The sequence below is a fragment of the Molossus molossus genome, unplaced genomic scaffold, assembly GCF_014108415.1.
Source record: "Molossus molossus isolate mMolMol1 unplaced genomic scaffold, mMolMol1.p scaffold_m16_p_7, whole genome shotgun sequence".
In the NCBI taxonomy this organism is placed as follows: Eukaryota; Metazoa; Chordata; class Mammalia; order Chiroptera; family Molossidae; genus Molossus; species Molossus molossus.
Window position 1 is genome coordinate 57,852,702 of NW_023425401.1, and position 21,980 is coordinate 57,874,681.

The window sequence follows — 21,980 nt, forward strand, 5'->3', positions numbered from 1 at the left end:
TTTTTCCTTCACTAAGCTAGGAAAGTTTTCTGTCACTATTTCTTGAAATATATTCTCTAACCCTTGCTCATTTTCTTCTTTTCATGGCACTCCTATGGTGCGGATGTTGTTATGTTTCATGTTACCCACAGTTCTCTTAGGCTGTCTTCCTGTTTTTTTATTTTATTTTATTTTTTATTTTTATTCTCTGATTGGGTGATGTTTTCCTACCCTGTCTTCTAATTCACTGTTCCAATCCTCGGCTTCCTTTACTCTGCTGTTTAGTCCTTCCAATGTGTTCTTTATTTCTGCTATGTCATTCTTTGTTTCCAATTGGTTAATTTTCAGTGTTTTTATATCTGTACTTATGCTGTTGAACCTCCTCATCATTATTACTCTGAACTCTACCTGATATCTTGCTTTATTCCATTTCATTTATCTCTTCTCCTGCAGAATTCTCTTGTTCTTTCATTTGGGATTTGTTTCTTTTACCATTTTGGCTGTTTCAATGGGTTTTGGAGTCTGCCAAATTTTCCCTGTGGGTGTTGGTGTTCCACTGGTTGTGGCTCTCTCTACTTGGTTAGGATGAGTGTGGGAGAACCCCATGTTAAACACCACTGTCAAGTCTTACTTTCCTGGGTAGATTTGGATAACTAAATAGCCTGCAGGCTATTAGTCTCAGTTACTTAATGAGCCTGGATTTGTAGCCCTCAGCTGAATAAAAAATCCCTCAGGTGTAAGAGGATTTCCAGTGCATGGGGCCCTTGCTGGCTGTCAGACTCTATATGTTAATGAGCCTCAATTTGCATTTCTCTGGTCTGGCCTGGTCTTGAATTCCTGAGGGAGGGGCCATTGCTTCTCCCCTGGGATCTGGGAAGGGGCTTTTTGAGTAACATGACTACTGTCCTATGAGGGAGTGATTCAGCACAAAACTTCCAGTGTCCTCCCCTCCAGCTCTCTTCTGAGCCAGGAGTCCTGGACTCTCCCACATAGTTCCAGTCCAGTTTGCCCTTCCATTGCCGGAGCCCAAGGTGAATGGCTGTAGCTGATTTAGTGCTTTTTAAAATGCCCTCTTTCTCAGCAAGAGCCGCTCACAGCTAAAACAACCCTCAGCTGCTGTCTGTGGGCTCCCAGTCTACCATCTTGCACCTCAGCTCTTCCTACAAGGCTTGATTTGGTCTCCTCATTCTGTCCTGGTTATACAGGTTCTCTCCAGTTGGTTTTACTGATGATTTGTCTTTATTTTAGTTGTAATTTGAGTTTGGTCCTGGGAAACAGTCTGTGTAGCTTCCATTCACTCTGTTGTCTTTTTTTTTTTTTTTTTTTTTTACCTTGTTGAGTGAATTTTTGTATAGGTATGAGATAGAGAGGTACAAATTATTGCTTTTTCATGAAAATATTGTCAAAGAAAAATTATTTTGACAGTTATTAAAGACAATAAATAAGACTTTATTCATCCAGCCAGAATGGCTCAGTTGGCTGGAGCATCCTCCATGCATTGAAAGGTTGCTGGTTCAATTCCTGACAAGAGCACATGCCTAGGTTGTGTGTTTGATCCCTAGTTGGGGCATGTATGGAAGGTGACTGATTGATGTTTCTCTCTCCCTCTCTCTCTCTCTCTCTCTCTTTCTAAGCATCTTCAGGTGAAAATTATAAAACAAAACAAAACAAAAACAACTTTATTCAAAAGACTACTGCAGCCCTGGTTGGTTTGGCTCACTGGTTTGAGTGCTGGCCTGCAGACTGAAGGGTTGAGGGTTTGATTCCTGTCAAGGGCATGTACCTCAGTTGCAGGTTCCATCCCTGGCCCCGGTTGGGGTTGTGCAGGAGGCAATCAATCAATGTGTCTCTCTCACATCAGTATTTCTGCCTGTCTCCCTCCCTCCCTCTCTTCTACTCTATCTAAAAATAAATAAAAAGGACCCTGGCCAGTTTGCTCAGTGGTTAGAGCGTCGGCCTGCAGTCCAGAGAGACCTGGGTTCGGTTCCTGCTAAGGGCACGTACCTCGGTTGCAGTTTGTCCCCAGCCCTGGTTGGTCGTGTGGGTGGCAGCCACTCGATGTGTCCCTTTCACGTTGATATTTCTCTCTCCCCCTCCCACTCTATCTGAACAAAAAATGGAAAAATGTCCTCAGGTGAGGATTAAAAGAAAAAAAAACTTAAAAAAAAAAAAAAGGGAGCCGGCAGCAATGAGCGGGGACCTGGGGCCGACGTCTGCAGCGCCCGGAGCGGGGGAGATCAGCCGGGCAGTGGGGTGCACATCGTGGTGGAGTACTGCGAACCCTGCGGCTTTGAGGCGACCTACCTGGAGCTGGCGAGTGCCGTGAAGGAGCAGTATCCTGGCATCGAGATGGAGTCGCGCCTGGGGGAGCACAGGGGCCTTTGAGATCGAGATCAATGGACAGCTGGTGTTCTCCAAGCTGGAGAATGGGGGCTTCCCTTATGAGAAAGATCTCATTGAGGCCATGCGAAGAGCCAGTAATGGAAAACCCCTAGAAAAGATCACCATCAGCCGTCCTCCTTGCGTCATCCTGTGACTACTTGGGATTCCAGGTTCCTGCTCGGTTCTGGGATCCAAGCCTTGGTCTCCCCTTTGGTCCTACTGAGGGTTTCCTACTGCCTCTTTCCCCTCACGTAGCTCCAGGTAGCTAAGAGACACTGGCCTCCACTTTGCCCCTTTGGGTACGAGGAGGGAATAGAAACTTACGTGGGTCAGGAGGGTGGGAGAGCCTCTCCACTAATATTACCACAGCTACCTTGTACCCCTTCGCGAGATCAGTGTCCACAATAACCCATTCTCCTCTTCAGCTTAGCCACACCTTTAAGATACAACTGTAGTTCTAATTTATTTTCTGCTAGCCCTGGGTAATGTCAGCTATTGGCAATAAACTGGCACTACAAAAACAACAACAACAACAACAACAAAAACAAAAAACAAAGGGAAAATCTTAAAAGCAGAAAAAAAAAAAAAAAAAAAAGCAGTTAGTTACCTACAAAGGAATTTCCATAAGACTGTCAGCTGATTTCTCAAAAGAAACTTTGCAGGCCAGAAGGGAGTGGCAAGAAATATTCAGAGTGATGAAAAGCAAGGACCTACAACCAAGATTACTCTATCCTGCAAAGCTGTCATTTAGAATCGATGGACATATCAAGAATTTCCCAGACAAGAAAAAGCTAATAGAGTTCATCACCACCAAACCAGTATTACATGAAATGTTGAAGGACCTACTGAAGGAGAAGAACAAAAATATATGAACAATAAAACAGCAATAAATACACGTCTATCAACAATTGAATCTACAAACACAATGAGCAAGCAGAACAGAAACAGACTCACAGATACAGAGAACTTTTTGTTGCCTGCCCAATAGGAGGGGGTTGGGTGGATGGGTGAAAAAGATAAAGGAATTAAGTACAAGTTGGTTGTTAGACTGATGAACCTCAAAGGGAAGAGGGGAGGGATGGCGGGAAGAGATAAACCAAAGAACTTCTATGAATATATGCATAACCAAAGGACACAAACAATAGTGGGGGGAAGGCAGAAGGGAGGTGGGACTTGGGAGGAGGGGGTAAATGGGGGGAAAAAGAGGGGACACCTGTAATACATTCAACAATGAAGGTAGGTTTTAAAAAAATAAAATAAAAAAAAATGGAAAAATATTTTTGGGTGAGAATTTTAAAAATAAAAATAAATAAATAAATAAATAAGCCCTGGCCGGTTTGGCTCAGCAGTTAGAGCATCAGCCTGTGGCCCAGAGAGACCCGGGTTCAGTTCCCGCTAAGGGCATATGCTTCAGTTGCGGTTCGTCCCCAGCCCTGGTTGGGTCGTGAGGGTGGCAACCACTTGATGTGTCCCTTTCACATCGATGTTTCTCTCTCTCTCTCTCTCTCCCCCTCCTACTCTATGTCCTCGAGTGAGGATAAAAAAAAAAGAAATAGTGACAGCCCTGGTCGATTTGGCTCAGTGGTTAGAGTGTTGGCCCACATTCCATAGAGACCCGGGTTCATTTCCCACTAAGGGCACGTACCTCAGTTGCAGTTTGTCCTCAGCTGGGTTGGGGTCCTATGGGTGGCAACCACTAGATGTGTCTCTCTCACATCAATGTCTCTCTCTCTCCCTTCCTCCCTCTCTCCCTCTTGCTCTATCTGAAGATAAATGCAAAAAAAAAAAAAAAAAAGTTTTAAATACCGGAAAAAAAAAATAAAAAAAGAAAGAAATAGTGACAGAAAACTACCCTAACCTGGCAAAGGAAATAGTCATACAAGCCCAAGAAATACAGAGTTCCAAGCCAAGAGGTCCATACCAATATACACCATAATTAAAATTCAAAGGTTAAAGAAAAAGAGAGCATCCTTAAAGCAGAAAGAGAAAAGCAGTTAGTTACCTACAAGGAGCTCCCATAAGACTTTCAGCTGATTTCTGAACAGAAACTTTTCAGGCCAGATGGGAGTGGCAAGAAACATTCAAAGTAATGAAAAGGAAGGACCTACTACAAAGATTACTCTACCCAGCAGGGCAAGCATTTAGAATAAAAGGGCATGCAAAGAGCTTCCCAGACAAGAAAAATCTAAAGGAGTTCAGCACCACCAAAACAGTATTAAAGAAATATTAAACGGACATCTCTAAGAAGAATATTAAAAATATGAATAAAATGGCAATAACTATATGTCTATCAACAATAACTTCAAATGTAAATGAATTAAATGTTTCAATCAAAAACATGGAGCCCAGCCAGTGTGGCTCAGTGGATGAGCACTGACCCATGCAGCAAGAGGTCACCGGTTCGATTCCTAGTCAGGGCACATGCCCAGGTTGTGGGCTAAATCCCCAGTGGGGGACATGAAGGAGGTGGCCAATCAATGTTCTCTCTCATTGATGTTTTTATCTTCCTCTCCCTCTCACTTCCTCTCTCTCTCAAATCAATTCTTTTTAAAAAGAAAAGAAAAAAGACATGGAGGCTGAATGAATAACTAAACAGGACCCTTACTTATGCCGCTTATAAGATATTTACTTCAGATCTATAGACACAAGCAAACTAAAAGTAAAGAATAGAAAAGATATTTCATGAAAATGGTAACAAAAACCCAAAAAGTTATTGTAGCAATACTCACCAGGCAAAACAGACTTTAAAACATAGGCTATAACAAGAGACAAAGAAGGACCCAGCAATTCCATTTCTGGGTGTTTATCTGAAGAAACCCAAAATACTAATTCAAAAAGACATATGTATCCATATATTCATTGCAGCATTGGTTACAGTAGCCAAAATATGGAAACAATGTAAGTGTTCATCAATAGATAATGGATAATGAAAATGTGGTATGTATATACAATGGAATGTTACGCAGTCATAAAAAGGAATGAAATCTTGCCATCTACAACATGCATAGACCAAGCAGTTATTATGCTAAATGAAACAAGTCAAGCAGAGGAAGATAAACACCATTTGATTTCACTTTTTTGTGGAATCTACAAAACACAATAAATGAACAAGCAAAACAGAAATAGAATAATAGATACAGAGAACAGACTGATGGTTGCCAAATAGGAGCAAGGTTGGGAGGGATGGGTGAAAAGCAGAAAGAGATTCAGAAGTACAAATTGGCCCTAACCAGTGTGTCACAGTGGTTAGAGCATCCGCCCACTCACTGAAGGGTCACAGGTTTGATTTCTGGTCAAGGGCATGTACAATCCCCACTACGGTTGGGGTATGTGCAGGAAGCAACCAATGGATGTGTCTCTTTCACATCAATGTTTCCATCTCTCTCTCTCTCTGTCTCTCTCTTCCTTTTCCTCCCTTCTACCCTGTCTAAAAATCAATGAAAAAAAATATCCTTGGGTGAGGATTCACAAAACAATTAAAACTGAAAAGAATTACAAACTGGTAGTTACAAAATAGTCATGGGGATGTAAAGTACAGCATAGGGAATACAGTCAATAATATTGTAATAACTATGTATGGTGCCAGGTGGGTACTAGACTTATTGGTGTGATAACTTTGTAAGTTATATAAATGTCTAATTGCTCTACTATACACCTGAAACTAATAAAATATTGTATGTCAATTGCAATTAAAAAATAAAAAACTATTGCCCTGGCCGGTTTGGCTCAGCGGTTGGAGCGTTGGCCTGCGGTCCTGAGAGACCCGGGTTCGGTTCCCGCTAAGGGCACGTACCTCGGTTGCAGTTTGTCCCCGGCCCTGGTTGGTCGTGCGGGTGGCAACCACTCGATGTGTTCCTTTCACATCGATGTTTCTCTCTCTCTCTCTCTCTCCCTCTCACTCTACCTGAACAAAAAATGAAAAAATATCCTCGGGTGAGGATAAAAAATAAATAAATAAAAAATAAATAAATAAAATAAAAAACTATTTTTAAAAATGATAAGAAAATTACTTAAAAAAAAAAAAAACTGCAAGGGAAAGGGTAGATTCTTGCTGAAGCCAGGCCAGGATGATAAGATATTACCTGTAGAATGATAGAAAATGAGAAATTCTATTAGATATCGAGTGTGGAGCTTCTTTCTAAACTGAATTAAAAGATTCTTGCTAAAACTGGGCAATATAGGCCCGACAAAGTTGAGGGCTAGAGGCCAGAGTTAGGTCAAGGAGAGAATCTGTCAATATCCAGTTGCACCATGTATTGAAAAGATTCCTCTTTCTCAATTAAATGAACTTGAGCCCTTGCCAAAAATCAATTGACCATAGATATATGGATTTATTTCTGAACATTCAATTCAATTGCATTGATGTATATGTTTGTGCTTTTGCCAATATCACACCTGCTTATGTGGTATTTTACTGTAGCTTTGTAGTAGGTTCTAAAGTCAGGAAGTATGAATCCTCCAACTGTGATTTCTTTTTCAAGATTTTTTTGGTCATTTGGGGTTCCTTGGATTTTTATATACATTTTAGGAACAGCTTATGATTCTGAAAAAAAAAAAGGCAAATAGAGTTTTGATAGGGATTACTTTAAATCTGTAAATCTACTTGGGGATTACTGCCAAAAGTTATTATTATAAATATTATATAATCTTTGATTCATCATTCTATCCATAAATGAAATTCATTGATTATATGATTTCTCCTCAAATATAATTTCATATAGGACCAATATAATGCTCCAACTATTATAAAGCAGAAATAAAGGAAATAAGGCATTTCAATATACAAATGTCCAGACATGATTATATGAGAATGCCTAAAGAAATAATCAGATACTTGCACCTTAATGTAGAATCACAGCAAATATGACAGCTACAAGCACCGAGTAACATAGGTGTGCTGTGCAGTGGGCTGAGCATCCAGCACAGTGCTGACATAGGTGATATGGTTTTCTCATATGGTGAAAACCTCTTGCTCAAGTTCAGAATGTAGCAGTCAAATCTTCCTTTTATATACATGATAATTGCATTCTTAAAAAGTTCAAGGTATATTAAAAATGTGTAAAAATATTTGTGTTTATTTGTAAAATAAAGTGGGTTTTATTTTTTCTTTTTAGGCTCAGATATGTAAACAGGTTTTCTACCCACATCTGATAGGACATTTGAAAGTTGTGTGGGGTGAAGAACAAGACTTCATTTGGCATGAATGTCCCCAGTCCCCATGCATTAAAATGCCAGTAATGCCACCCAATCACTGTGACAATTGACAAAACCCTTGCCGTGGCCGGTTTGGCTCAGCGGTTGGAGCGTCGGCCTGAGGACCAGAGAGTCCCGGGTTTGGTTCCTGCAAGGGGCACGTACCAAAAAAAATTTTAAAAATCAATAAAAAAAAATTTGACAAAACCCTTACACATTTTCAAAACACTTAGAGGGCAGTACTGTCTCCTTTGAGAACCCAGGCATAGAGGAAAGCGCACTGAACACCAAGTGGAAGGTAAGAGGGGTGCTCACTCTGGCTCAAGTCAACTTGCTGCTCTGGGTTTCATTTTCTGAAAAGTAGCGTGATCTTGAATATCTGTTTAATGAGTGCTTGTAGACTCATTTCTTGTTGTTGGGTGGAAACATATAGCTGCTAAAAGCTATAGCCATGTCTCCCTCTGCTGGCTGATGAACATAACATAAATGTCAACAAAAGATTTTTTATCTTTACAGTGTAGTTATCATCTTTTAGAATTGATAAACCACACACAAAATGTTGACCGATTAAAAGAAGTAGACGGCATGTGTTTCAAATGTTGGTTTTCATCTTCACTTTCCAGGTTATATAAATATAAACATAAATATTAATATAAATATTAATAAAAATAATATAAATGTACATGTACATGTACATATACATATGACTTCTGGTTTAAATGATTCAGTTCATTCCCTCGGATGTCTCCAACAAATCATTATCTCCAAAGAGGAAATTTTCTGTTGGAGTTAACAGAATTTTGAGAAATATTCAGCAGAACATTAATCTTTTAATGGCTAAACAACAAAAAAAGCCTCTGTCACATATATCTTTAATAGTTTTTAAGGACTTCCAGACAAGATGGCAGCGTAGGTAAACGCGGTATCGCGTCCTCCCACAACCACATCAAAGTTACAACTAAACTACAGAACAACCATCATTCAAAACCGCCTGAAATCAAGCTGAATGGAAGTCCTACAACTACGGAATTAAAGAAGCAGCCACATCGAGACTGGTAGGAGGGGAGGCGAATGAGCTGGTCCCACACCCACGTGTGGCAGATAAAAATCAGGAGGACACCTCGGCTGGGAAGGTCCTCCCTGAGGACTGAGGGGTCCCCGTCCCACACCAGGCGCCCTGCTCAGCGTTCCAGTGCCAGGAAGAGAAGTCTCCATACCTTCTGGCTGGAAAAACCAGTGGGAACTGAAGGTCAGGGAGGTTGAGGTGTCTGGAGCCCCAGGAAGCTCCTCTTAAAGGGCCCACACACGGACTTATCTGACTCACTCCCTCTAAGCTTGGAGGGGAGGCAGCTCAAGGGGCACCAGAGACATACAGGGAAGAACTGAGCTGTTTGGCACTGGAGAGGGGGCTTTCTCTGGGACAAACGTGCTGTCACAGGCCTTTGTTCCTTTGGTGAGCCCTTTCCTGGGGCGGCAGACAGCTGCCAGCAACCTGGTACTCCAGCAACTTGGAACTTCAGCAACCTGGCTCACACTGTTTGCCCCGCCCTGGTGATTCCCTGAGGCCCTGCACCACCCAACTTTCAGGCCCACCCAAGCTGTTGCCACTTGCGTAACCATAGGATTGGCCTGTCTTGGATCCTGCTTAAGGTTTTCCTAAATTCTCTCAAACAAGCAGTATCTGGTCTCAGCTAGCCCCATACCACTTGTTAAGTAATACATAGAAACAAACACAGGGAGGCAGCCAAAATGAGGAGACAAAGAAACAGGTCCCAAATGAAACAACAGAACAAAACCCCAGGAAAAGAACTAAGTGAAATGGAGATAAGCAACCTAACAGATGCTGAGTTCAAAATACTGCTTATAAGGATGCTCAATGAACTTAGTGAGAACTTCAGTGAACTTAGTGAGGGCCTCAAGAGCATAAAAAAGGACCAGTCAGGCCCTGGCCGGTTGGGTTCAGCAGTTAGAGCGTCGGCCTGCGGTCCGGAGAGACCCGGGTTCGGTTCCCGCTAAGGGCACGTACCTCGGTTGCAGTTTGTCCCCAGCCCTGGTTGGGTCGTGTGGGTGGCAACCACTCGATGTGTCGCTTTCACGTCAATGTTTCTCTCTCTCTCTCTCCCTCTCCCTCTATCTGAACAAAAATATCGAAAAATGTCCTCGGGTGAGGATAAAAAAAAAAAAAAAAAAAAAAGGACCAGTCAGAAATGAAGGAGGCACTAACTGAAATAAAAAATAATTTACACAGATTCAATAGTAGAGTAGGTAAAGCCAAGAAGTAAACCATCAATTTGGAATCTAAGGAAACAAAAAACACCCAATCAGAACAGCAAAAAGAAAAAAGAATCCAAAAAAATGAGGAGAGTGTAAGGAGCCTCTGGGATAACTTCAAGTGTGCCAACATTCGCATCTTGGGGGTGCCAGAAGGTGAAGAGAGAGAACAAGAAATCGAAAACCTCTTTGAAACAATAATGGCAGAAAACTTCTGTAACTTGGGGAAGGAAACAGACATACAAGTCCAGGAAGCACAGAGAGTCCCAAACAAGAGGAACCCCAAGAGGCCCACACCAAGACACATCATAATCAAAATGCAAAAGTTTCAAGACAAAGAGAGAATCTTACAAGCAGCAAGAGAAAGCAGTTAATGCTACAAGGGAGTTCCCATAAGGCTGTCAGCTGATTTCTCAAAAGAAACTTTGCAGGCCAGAAGGGAGTGGCAAGAAATATTCAGAGTGATGAAAAGCAAGAACCTACAACCAAGATTACTCTACCCTGCAAAGCTGTCATTTAGAATTGGTGGCCATATAAAGACTTTCCCAGACAAGAAAAAGTTAAAAGAGTTCATCATCAGCAAACCGTTATTATATGAAATGTTGAAGGGTCTTTTTGCAGATAAAGACAAAATATATGAACAAACAAAATGGCAATGAATACATATATATCGGCAATGGAATCTACAAAGAAAATGAACAAGCAGAACAGAAACACTCTCATAAATACAGAGAACATTTTGTTGGTTGTCAGATGGGAGGGGTATTGGAGGAATGGGTGGAAAAGGTAAAGGGATTAAGACGTACAAATTGGTTGCTAGACTGACAAACCTTAAAAGGAAGGGGGTTGGGGGGTGGGAAGAAATAAACCAAAAAACTTATATGTAATAAATGGACACAGACAAGAGTGTGGGAAAAGGCAGGAGGGGGCGGGAGTGGGGAGGAAGGGGTCAATAAGGGAAAAATGAGCAACATCTGTAATACATTCAACAATAAAGATAAAAAAATAAAATAGTTTTTAAAGACTAATATTGCTTTAGCTTCAAACTTTCTATGATAATCTTTCCTCCTTCCCAAATTCATCTAATTAGTAGTACTATTATCATTTTTTTAAGTTACTTTAAATGCTTTTTGGAACAAATAGTTTCTGTATTATTTTAATTTCTTTTTTTTTTTATCCTCACCTGTGGACATTTTGTTTGTTTGTTTTTCATTTATCTTCAGATAGAGCAGGAAGGAAAGAGGGAGAACGAGAGAGAGAGAAACATCTATGTGAGAGACACACATTGAGTGGTTGACACCCACACGACCCCAAATGGGGCCTGGGACAAACTGCAACCGAGCCATGTGCCCTTAGTGGGAATTGAACCTGGGACTGTCTGGTCCGGGGCCAAGGCTCCAACCACTGAGCCAAACCGGCCAGGGCTGTGTTATTTTAACACTATTTGGAAATTATAGTTATGCATGCAAGGTGAAAAGACAGAAAAGGTGGTTTCTGTAGTGATTGCCTGGGGCTGGTTCTTCCGGTGAACCGCGAACGGTGCTAGTGTATGGGATTGTTCTCTCGAGAAGCCTGGTGCTGATTAGCCAGAAAGATGATCACCACCACGAAAGCCCCAGCAGCCATTGGTCCCTACAGTCAAGCTGTGTTAGTCGACAGGACCATTTACATTTCAGGACAGCTGGGCATAGACCCTTCAAGTGGACAGCTGGTGTCCAGAGGGGTGAAAGAAGACGTTGAACAAGCTCCTACAAACATGGGTGGAATTCTGAAAGCTGTAGTCTGTGACTTCACTAACGTAGTAAAAGCAACCCGTTTGCTAGCTGACATAAATGACTTAGGTGTGGTCAATGAAAACAGTATTTCAAGAGTAACTTTCTGCAAGAGCTGCTTACCAGGTTGCTGCTTTGCGGAAAGGAGGCCTGTCGAGACGGAAGCAGTGGCTGGCCAAGGCCCTCTCACAACAGCATCCCTCTAAGCAGGCCTGGTGTTATTTAGTCTGGAATTTTATTAATGTTTTTAAATTAACATCTTGCCCTGGCCGGTTTGGCTCAGCGGTTGGAGTGTCGGCCTGCGGTCCTGAGAGACCCGGGTTTGGTTCCCGCTAAGGGCACGTACCTCGGTTGCAGTTTGTCCCCGGCCCTGGTTGGTCGTGCGGGCGGCAGCCACTCGATGTGTCCCTTTCACATCGATGTTTCTCTCTCTCTCTCTTCCTCTCTCTCCCTCCCTCTCTATCTGAACAAAAAATGGAAAAAATGTCCTCGGGTGAGGATAAAAAAATTAACATCTTAACTTTTACAATCAATGTTGGAGAGTGTAAGACTGACTAAAATATCTGAAGTACTATGGAAATACAATATAATAAGGACAACTGAACATGAATTGAAAATGAGATGATGAATCCAGTTACTAATATCATAAATTTCATTTATGCACATCTATTGCAGGATATGAGAAAAAAAGAGTATACTTAATTCAATGAAATCTTTTTAATTTAATGTGAAATATTTAATTCTCATATCAGATATATGATCCTGCTTTTACTCAAATAAAATTAAAGATTTAAGCCCTGGCTGGTATGGGTCAGTGGTTAGAGTGTCGACCTGTGGTCCTGGGAGACCCGGGTTCGGTTCCCGCTAAGGGCGCGTATCTTGGTTGCAGTTTGTCCCCGGCCCTGGTTGGTCGTGCGGGTGGCAGCACTCGATGTGTCCCTTTCACGTCGATGTTTCTCTCTCTCTCTCTCTTCCTCTCTCTCCCTCCCACTCTATCTAAACAAAAAATGGGAAAATGTCCTCGGGTGAGGATAAAAAATAAAAATAAAAAAATAAATTAAATTAAATTAAAGATTTAAGTTTGAATGGTAGAGGTAAAGGAGAAGAAAGTGCACCAAATTTTATATAGCTAATATTTTTCTAATGGAAATAAAATAGACATGCAGATTTGAAAGAAAGAAAGAGGGAGGGAGGGAGAGAGGGAGAGAGAGAGAGAAAGGAAGAAAGGAAAGAAGGAAGGAAGACAAAAGAAAGAGAAAGAAAGAAAGAGAGAGAGAAAGGAAGGAAGGAAGGAAGGAAGGAAGGAAGGAAGGAAGGAAGGAAGGGAGGGAGGGAGGGAGGGAGGGAGGGAGGGAGGGAGGAAGGAAGGAAGGAAGGAAGAGAGAGAGAGAGAAAAAAAAGGAAGGAAGGAAGGAAGGAAGGAAGGAAGGAAGGAAGGAAGGAAGGAAGGAAGGAAGGAAGGAAGAAAAGGCAGCCCTGGATGGTGTGGCTCAGTTGGTTGGGTGTCGTCCTATGCACCAAAAGTTCCATTCCTGGTCAGCATATATGCCCAGGTTGCAGGCTCCACCCCAGTAGGGGGCATGCAGGAGGCAGCCGATCCATATTGCTCCCTCACATGGATGTTTCTGTCTTTCTCGCTCTCTCCTTTCCTTTCTCTCTAAAATCAATGTAAAAATCTTTAAAAAGAAAGAAAGAAAAGGCAGAAAAAACTGAAGTACTAATGAAGGGTAGAAAATGAAAAATGGAAGTCTCTCCCTCACTCCCAGGTCCACATACAGAGACAATTTCTGTTCATAGTTTCTGGTTTTAATTCTTTAGTTCATTATCATTATATCATAAAATAAAGTCCTTTCACTTTTGTATCCTGACTTTTCAACTTTACACTACATTTTTTACTTCTTGAAATATGTAACTTATTAATACATCCCCTACCTCTGCCCATTTACCTCCCATTGGTTCTATTGGCTTTTATTTCTACTTATCTTAGTCTTTAAATATTTTATTAAGTCATCTATTTCTTAAATTATAAATGTCAAATTATACCTATTGATTTCCCTCTATGAAAAATTAGTAAATTAATGCATTTATTTTTTCATCTATGCCCAATTTTTGCTATAGTATTATCTTACTTGACAAGACATAATAGTTATTATTTATCTATTTCTTTCTTTCTTTTGTTAATCTTCACCTGAGGACATTTTTCCATTGATTTTTAGATAGAGTGGAAGGGAGGGAGGGAAGGAGAGAAAGACAGAGAGAGAGAAACATCAATGTGAGAGAGACACATTGATTGGGTGCCTCCCACACAACCCTGGACCAGGGCTGAGGATCAAACCTGCAACCCAGGTACGTGCCCTTGACCCAGAATTGTGAGCCAACACTCCAACCACTGAGCCAACACAGCTAAGTCACTATTTATCTGTTGAAATCTAAAACTAAATTTTCTCGCTCTGGCCAGTTTGGCTCAGCGGTTAGAGCATCGGCCTGTGGTCTGGAGAGACCCGGGTTCGGTTCCCACTAAGGGCACGTACCTCGGTTGCAGCTTATTCCCAGCCCTGATTGGGTCGTGTGGGTGGCAACCACTCAATGTGTCCGTTTCATGTCAATGTTTCTCTCTCTCTCCCCCTCCCACTCTATCTGAACAAAATAAAAAATAAATAAATAAATAAATAAAACCAAACTAAATTTTCTCTTTGCTAAAGCAAGCTAGGTATGTTTTTGCCTAAGTGCCTTTTCTTTCTTTCTTTTAAAAAATTTATTTTAGAGAGAGATGGGAGAGAGAGAAACATCGATGGGACTGGGATCAAACCCACAACCTGTGTATGTGGCCTGACTAGGAATCCAATGAGCCGCTTTGTGCAGGGACCAATGCTCCAACCAACTGAGCCACAAAAAGCAAGGTGCCTCAGTACCTTTTCATTTGCTCTTTATGACTTGCTATCACTTGATTCAGATCTCAGCTCAGATGCCCCCTCCCCAGAGGGGCCTTCCCTGACCTGGAAAAGTATCTCAAAGAGCAGTCCTTCATCTCTACCTCATTCACTGTCTATTCTCTTACACTATTTAATTTCCTTCATAACATTTATCATGATTTAACATTCTATATTTATGTGTTTTCTGTGTGTCTCCCCATGAAAAAGTAAATCCATGTGGGGAACTTTGTTGTGTTCACTGAATATTCCCACAGACAAGAATGTTTCCTGACCAATAGGTTAGTGATTAATAAACACTTGTTGAATGAATGAATAAATCCTAAAAGAGCAAAAGCACAGAAGTAATATCACAAAAGCTGTGACTATGTGCAAATATTGTTATTACAGAGCCAAATAGTGTATTGGAACCAATAAAAAAAATGGAAAATATAACACTGTAATTAACATTATGGTAATCAAAGGAGAATCTTCCAAATATCAGTTTCAAATATGTTGTCTTTTATTTTATTTCTAGTGTCATTTACTGTATTGTATTGTACTTTAATTTCCAACTGCTATTTTCATGCCATCTTCCTTTTTGAATTTATTTTGATTTTGCTGGAGAATCTTTTCAAAAATTTCTCCAGTAGGGAGACAGACTTTTTAAATATCCCCATATCTGAAGATATCTTATTTTGCCTTTGATTGATACCTTAGTAAGTATGGAATTTTAGTTTCTGACACTTTTCTTCTCAGTCTTTGAAGACATTGCTTCAATGTATTTGGCATTTGGTGACGAGAAATCTGAACTCTGTCTTATTTGGCTATTCTGCAGGTGCCATGGCTTTTCATCTCCCTCTTTGGAAGGTTTTTGGATTTCTGAAATTTTATCAGAATGTATGAACCTTTCTTGTTAGTCCCACTTGACACTTAGTCATATTATTCTTCTTAGAGGAAATTTTCTATCACTTATTTCCTCACTCTCTTGTCTTTGTTCTCTCCTTTACATTGATAATCCTCCATCTGCTGTCTGTTTAATTTTTGTTCTGAGAGGCTTCCTCTATTTTGTCCTCCCAATTATTCAGCCTTCAGCTTATCTTCTTTATCATTCTCTAATCCATTGTGTTATTTTCACAATCACCCTTTCAGTTGTCTGATTAATATTCTGCAATTAATATTCTTTCATTGGAGATTTTTTTGATAGATTCGCTATCCTCTAAGGCAATGGTTCTCAATCTTCCTAATGCCGGGACCCTTTAATACAGTTCCTCATGTTGTATGTGGGTGTATCTGCATGTGGGTGGACCCGCCTGGAGACGGATAGAGGAGCGGTCTCTCGGTTCCTAAGACCATCGGAAATATGTTTTCCGATGGTCTTAGGCAACTCCTGTGAAACGGTCATTCGACCCCCAAAGGGACCGCAACCCACAGGTTGAGAACCGCTGCGTAAGGACAGTAGTCCTGCCTTATCCATTGGGAATATGTTCCAAGACCCCCAGTGGATGGCTGAAACCGTGGATAGTACTGAAGCCTATCTATACTACTATATATATATATATATATATATATATATATATATATACACACACACACACACATACCTATGATAAAGTTTAATTTATACAATAGTCACAGTAAGAGATTAATAACAATACATGATGATAAAATAGAGCAATTATAACAAAATACTATAATAAATGTTATATGAATGTAGCCTCCCTCAAAATATTGCATTGTACTTACCTTTCTTTTTGTGATGATGTGAGATGATAAAATGCCTATGTGCTGAGATGAAGTGAGGTGAAATACTAGGCACTGTGATGGAACGTTAGGCTACCATTGACCTTCTGACTATACATCAGGATTACCCGAAGCGGGTAATCCTGAATCAAGTCATAGCATTGACCATGGGTAACTGAAACCAAGGAAATCAGCCAGGGGTCTGCTGTATATTAATTAGGACAGTTTGACATTCTCTTCTGTTTCTAAAGTAATCCGTGTCTCCTCTGGGGTCCATCATTCAGTTTGCTCCATGTGGCTGCTGCCTTTCCTCCTCTCTGGTGAGCCCTGACATTCACTGTGATGTAGGAGCAAAGGCCCGCATAAGTTAGTCTAGGCTGCAGTGGGGGCAGGAGTTTTAAGGATGATGTTTTCTGTCTTCCAGCATGCTTCATTAAAAGATGTGTTGGTCCTATTTTGTTAGGACCAAATAGGACCATAGATGTGGAAGCACAGAACAGACTGATAGATCTCAGAGGTGGGAGGGAGGGTGGGAAGAGATTCATCAAGGAATTTACATGCATTTATGCATTACCCATGGACACAGACAGTAGACAGGTGAAGGCCTGGGGGTTGGGTGGAGGGTAGCAAAGCGGGGAAATGGGGGACATCTGTAATACTCTCAACGATAAAATAAATTTAAAGCTAAAAAAAGATGTGTGGGTGAAGAACCAGCAGGCAGGCTGAAGAATCCTACAATCACCAGATTATCAAGGGCTGTACTTTGGATGGAACAGGTTTAGTGCGTTTCTCTCCGAGGCAGAGCTGGTTTTCCCTCCCTCGGTCCCACACCTGCTGCGGAGTTCTCAACTTGGCTCTGTCTCCTTTGCCCAAGTGTAAAACACTTCACAGCTGCGCTCCTTAGGCCACCTGCCCATATTCTTTAGAGAACTCTTCACTGGCTACATACCAAGAGCAAAAGCACCGGGAATAGGGCCTGATGCTTTATAATGTTCTCAACAAATATTTGTTGAATGAATAAATGATGGAACACAAGGGGGGAGGAAACCAACTACCCCTATAATGTCAAACATGCTTCTTTAATGAATTACCCTGAAGATGGCCCTGCTTTTTGTATTTGTGTTTTGTTTTAATTTAATTTATTAGGGTGACATTGGTTAATAAAATTATATAGGTTTCAGGTGTACAATTTTATAACCCAATAATATATTGTGTTGTGTGTTCACCACCCCATCTTTACCGTTGCTGACTTCAAGCTTGGCAGCTGCCAGCTTCCCCTTCATCACATGTGGTGTGCTGAGGCTACGTGCGATTTCCTCTTCTTTTCTCTTCCAGTGTGATCCCACATGCTCACTCTCTCCTCCAAGTCCATAATTCAGTGGGACCCTGGGAAGGAAAGGAGATAAATGCTCAGTCTGTTATTTTAAACCAGAAGTATATCTGAAAGTATAGCTACTAAAAAATTGTATTTTAAAACATTTGTTGAGCCCTGGCCGGTTGGGCTCAGCGGTTAGAGCGTCAGCCTGCGGTCCAGAGAGACCCGGGTTCGGTTCCCGCTAAGGGTACGTACCTCAGTTGCAGTTTGTCCCCCGCCCTGGTTGGTCATGCGAGTGGCAGCCACTCAATGTGTCTCTTTCACGTCGATGTTTCTCTCTCTCTCTCTCTCCCTCCCGCTCTATCTGAACAAAAAATGGAAAAAAATGTCCTCGGGTGAGGATAAAATAAAATAAAAATAAAACATTTGTTGAGTCCTCACAAGATGGAAAGTAGAAATAATTAGTACTGATTTTTCTATTTATTATATTATGAATGAAAAGGTGCCACATGCTAACCTGACAAGCTCGGGGCAGGCCTGCATGGTGGCCTTGCAAACTCAAAGACCTGAAACGGAAATCATGGTCCGAAATGAAAAACTTTTAAACTAAAAGCAGTTTGTGGCAGGTAGTCATGTCCTAGGCTGCCATTTTCCCTGACAAGGGTCAATCTTTACCTTAACTGAGTCTGTCTATTGTCTATAATAACATATCTTTGGTGTGTCAAAATAATTCTCCTTTTTCTGGACCCCTGAAAGCACAGGCACCACTCTGCAGAGACCACAAACCCCTCATTGCTACTGAGTTAACTGCTGACTGTTAACTATCCTGTTCCTAGCTATGTAAAAGATGTGTGTGTCTATCATTTTACTTTTCATCCAGTCCCACCTCCTTAATCTATCACCAATGGATTTGATGAAACTCACTTGTGTCTTCTCTTTTGATTGTAATGTATAAAATAAGGTGCAAAACTGGCGTCCTCTGGAGCATTATCTCAATCCATTGACATTTTGCTTTCTGGGAATTGTTGACAGTTTGGGCTCAAATAAAGTCACAAAATTCTTCACAGATTTGAATGTTTCTTATGTTGACACGGATAATGTATTGATATTTTATTTGGAAATTAGGAAAATAATGATATAAGATAATTAAAAACTTGCTGAAAAAATTAGTGAAACCTGGCTGGTTTGGCTCAGCGATTAGAGCGTCTGCCCGCGGACCGGAGAGTCCCGGGTTCAGTTCTCGCTAAGGGCATGTACCTTGGTTGCAGTTAGTCCCTGGCCCCGGTTGGGGTTGTATGGGTGGCAACCAGTTGATGTGTCTCTCTCACATCGATGTTTCTCTCTCTCTCTTCCCCCCTCTCTTCCTCCCGCTCTATCTGAAGATAAATGCAAAAAATATCCTCCAGTGAGGATAAAAAAAAATTAGTGGAAACGATTAAAAGATTCTTTGCCTATGCTTTTAGTAAAATCACAAAAATTTAATATAGTACCTACTTAATATATTTTTATTGAAGAAAATTAGTGACTATGAATAATAGATGAAATTTCAGAACTCACAAGGAAAATACAGTTTTGTCAGTTGAATATAAAATTCATTTGAAATAAATCTAGCTTTTAAAGAAAAAAGAAGTATAGAGAATATTAAATGAAAAAAGAAGTTGCAGCAGAGTATTATACACATATTATACTTGAGACAGGCCAGTAAGTCAGAACAGGCAGAATAGGAAACCTGAGACAGATAGTTAAACAGCAGTTTACAGTATCTAGTAAATCCTTATTACCTAAAGCAGGGACACTTGAGATAAATGGTTTATACTTCTCCTCCCCAACCAGAGAGTAAATAGTTTATTTATTTTTTTCGTTATTGATTTTAGAGAGAGAGGAAGGGAGAGGGAGAGAGAGATAGAAACATCAATGAGAGAGAACATCGATTGGCCACCTCCTGCATGCCCTCCACTGGGAATTGGGCTCACAACCTGGGCATGTGTTCTGACTGGGAATCAAACTGGCAACCTCTTGGTGCATGGGTCAACGCTAAACCACTGAGCCACACTGGCCGGACTAAATAGTATAAATCATCTTACTCAGGGAGACAGACAGAAAATCCAATTAGTGCCTTTTACCAACCACATCCAAGTGAAACTGAACACAAAGGGTCCAAAGCCACCTGTCACTACTTGAGCCAAATAAAGCAGAGATAGGGTTGAATCATATATGAGCATTTATTCCAATAATGTCGACAGTATGGAAAGAGCAGCAGGTCATCCTGTAAATTCTGCTATTAGTTGGCTGATTATGTAGGGATAAGTAAGAAAGGGGCTGCATGTAAGGGCTGCAGGGTCCATGGTCTGTGTGTCTCCTCCCAGGACCTTGAAGTCTAATAACAAAGTAGTTAATTTTCTACGATGTTAAAACAACTCTGCCTGTTCCTGGGACCCAAGAATGGCCAACATTCCTGAAGCAAACTCTTGGAGAGGGTCAGGGTCCAGGCATAGCAACCAAGTCAAAGTGTGTCCTGTCCTTTGTTTGTTCTTCAAAATGTATTTTCTTTTCTGAGTAATGGACCCATCTGGGCTTTCAGGCATCTTATTTTTTACATCCCTGTGTTTCTTCTTGCAGCACATCCTCCAGTTTCCCAGGGTCTGTCAGAAAACAACTTATTTATAGTCAGTAAGGTGAATAATTGTTAAACAAATGTGGTCCTATTCCTATTATGTGCCCTTTCCCCATCACAAGGACAGATAAAGTTAAGAGAATAAATCTCATTTTTATATATCAGCATAAAGTTGATAAATATTCTATTGAGATTCTCCCCTAAGATCTCCCCTAAATGCCCAGACATTAAAACCCCTCAAGATGAAGGTCTAGTGCATGCTCCCCTTCCCAGGAGCAAACCTGTACCTCCCCCCTTTCCTTTCTTCCCCCATATGCGTGCATCTCATAGACTCTAAGTAACCCTATGAGGCTTGCAACCAGGGCAGCAATAGGCAGCAGCAGTTTATCCCAGGCAAACCCCCTGAACCTGTCCCTAAAGCCCCCTTTTCTCTGACCTCTTAGTGAGCCAAAACAGACCAGCCCAGGTCATTTTCCCCAGTCCTTTCTTATTTCACTATCCCCAGCTTTAATGAATGTCTTCTAAAATTCACCTGGACTCGTGTTATGAAATTTTTCATGCATGAAGCCAATAACCCACATACTACTAGCTGGCCCTAGGCAGACCTGTCAAGGGCCAGGTTACCTTTCTGGTAATATACCCACACATAAAAATGTGTATAGGCCCTGGCCAGATAGCTCAGTTGGTTGGAGCATCTCCTGATGTGCCAAGGTTGCAGGTTCTATCCCTGGTCAGGGCACATAAAAGAATCAACCAATGAATGCATAAATGGGTGGAACAACAAATAGATGTTTCTTTCTCTCTCCCTCAAATCAATCAATAAAACTTTTTTTTTAAAAAGTGTATATATGAACTTTTGGTCAAGATGGCAGTGTAGGTAAATGCAATACTCGCCTTCTCCCACAACCACATCAAAATGACAACTAAACTACACAACAACCATTTTTCAGAACCACCTAAAATCAAACTGAATGGAAGTCCTAAACTACAAACTCTCTCTTTTTTTTTATCCTCACCCGAGGACATTTTTCCCCATTTTTTGTTCAGATAGAGTGAGAGGGAGAGAGAGGAAGAGAGAGAAAGAGAGAGAGAAACATCAACGCGAAAGGGACACATTGAGTGGTTGCCACCTGCACGATCAACGAGGGCCGGGGACAAACTGCAAACAAGGTACGCACCCTTAGTGGGAACCAAACCTGGGTCTCTCTGGACCGCAGGCTGACGCTCTAACTGCTGAGCCAAACCAGCCAGGACCTAAACTACAAACTTAAAGAAGAAGCCACATCAAGACTGGTAGGAGTTTGGAGGTGCAGAAGGGCTGGTCCCACACCCACATGTGGTGGATAAAAATCAGGAATTATACCTTGGCTATGAAGGTCCTCCTTGAGGAAAAAGGGGTCCCAGTCCCATACCAGGCCCCACAGCTCAGGTTCTTGAAGAAGAAGAATATGAAAACTATGAACAATAAAATGGCAATAAATACATATCTTTCAACAATTACATCTACAAACAAAATGAACAAGTAAAACAGAAACAAACTCATAGATACACAGAAGTTTTTGTTGGTTGCTGGTTGGGAGGGGGCTAAGGGATGGGCGAACAAGGTAAAGGGATTAAGAAGTATAAATTGGTTGTTAGACTGATGACCCTCAGAGGGAATGGGGGAGGAGGGTTGGGAAGAGATAAACCAAAGAACTTTTATGCATATGTGCATAACCAATGGACACAGAGAATAGTGTGGGGAAGGCAGGAGAGGGATCAGAGTGGGGAGGAGGGTGTCAATGGGGGCAATAGAGGGACAT

General features: G+C 41.2%; 3 pseudogenes; 2 read left to right on the forward strand and 1 right to left on the reverse strand.

Annotated features, from left to right (window-relative positions):
* Nucleotides 1-2,167: 2,167 nt before the first annotated feature.
* LOC118620274 lies at nucleotides 2,168-2,657 on the forward strand (annotated as a pseudogene).
* A 3,005-nt stretch (nucleotides 2,658-5,662) lies between these two features.
* Nucleotides 5,663-11,803, forward strand: LOC118619633 (annotated as a pseudogene).
* A 5,346-nt stretch (nucleotides 11,804-17,149) lies between these two features.
* Nucleotides 17,150-21,980, reverse strand: part of LOC118619634 — a 28,665-nt pseudogene continuing 23,834 nt past the window's right edge.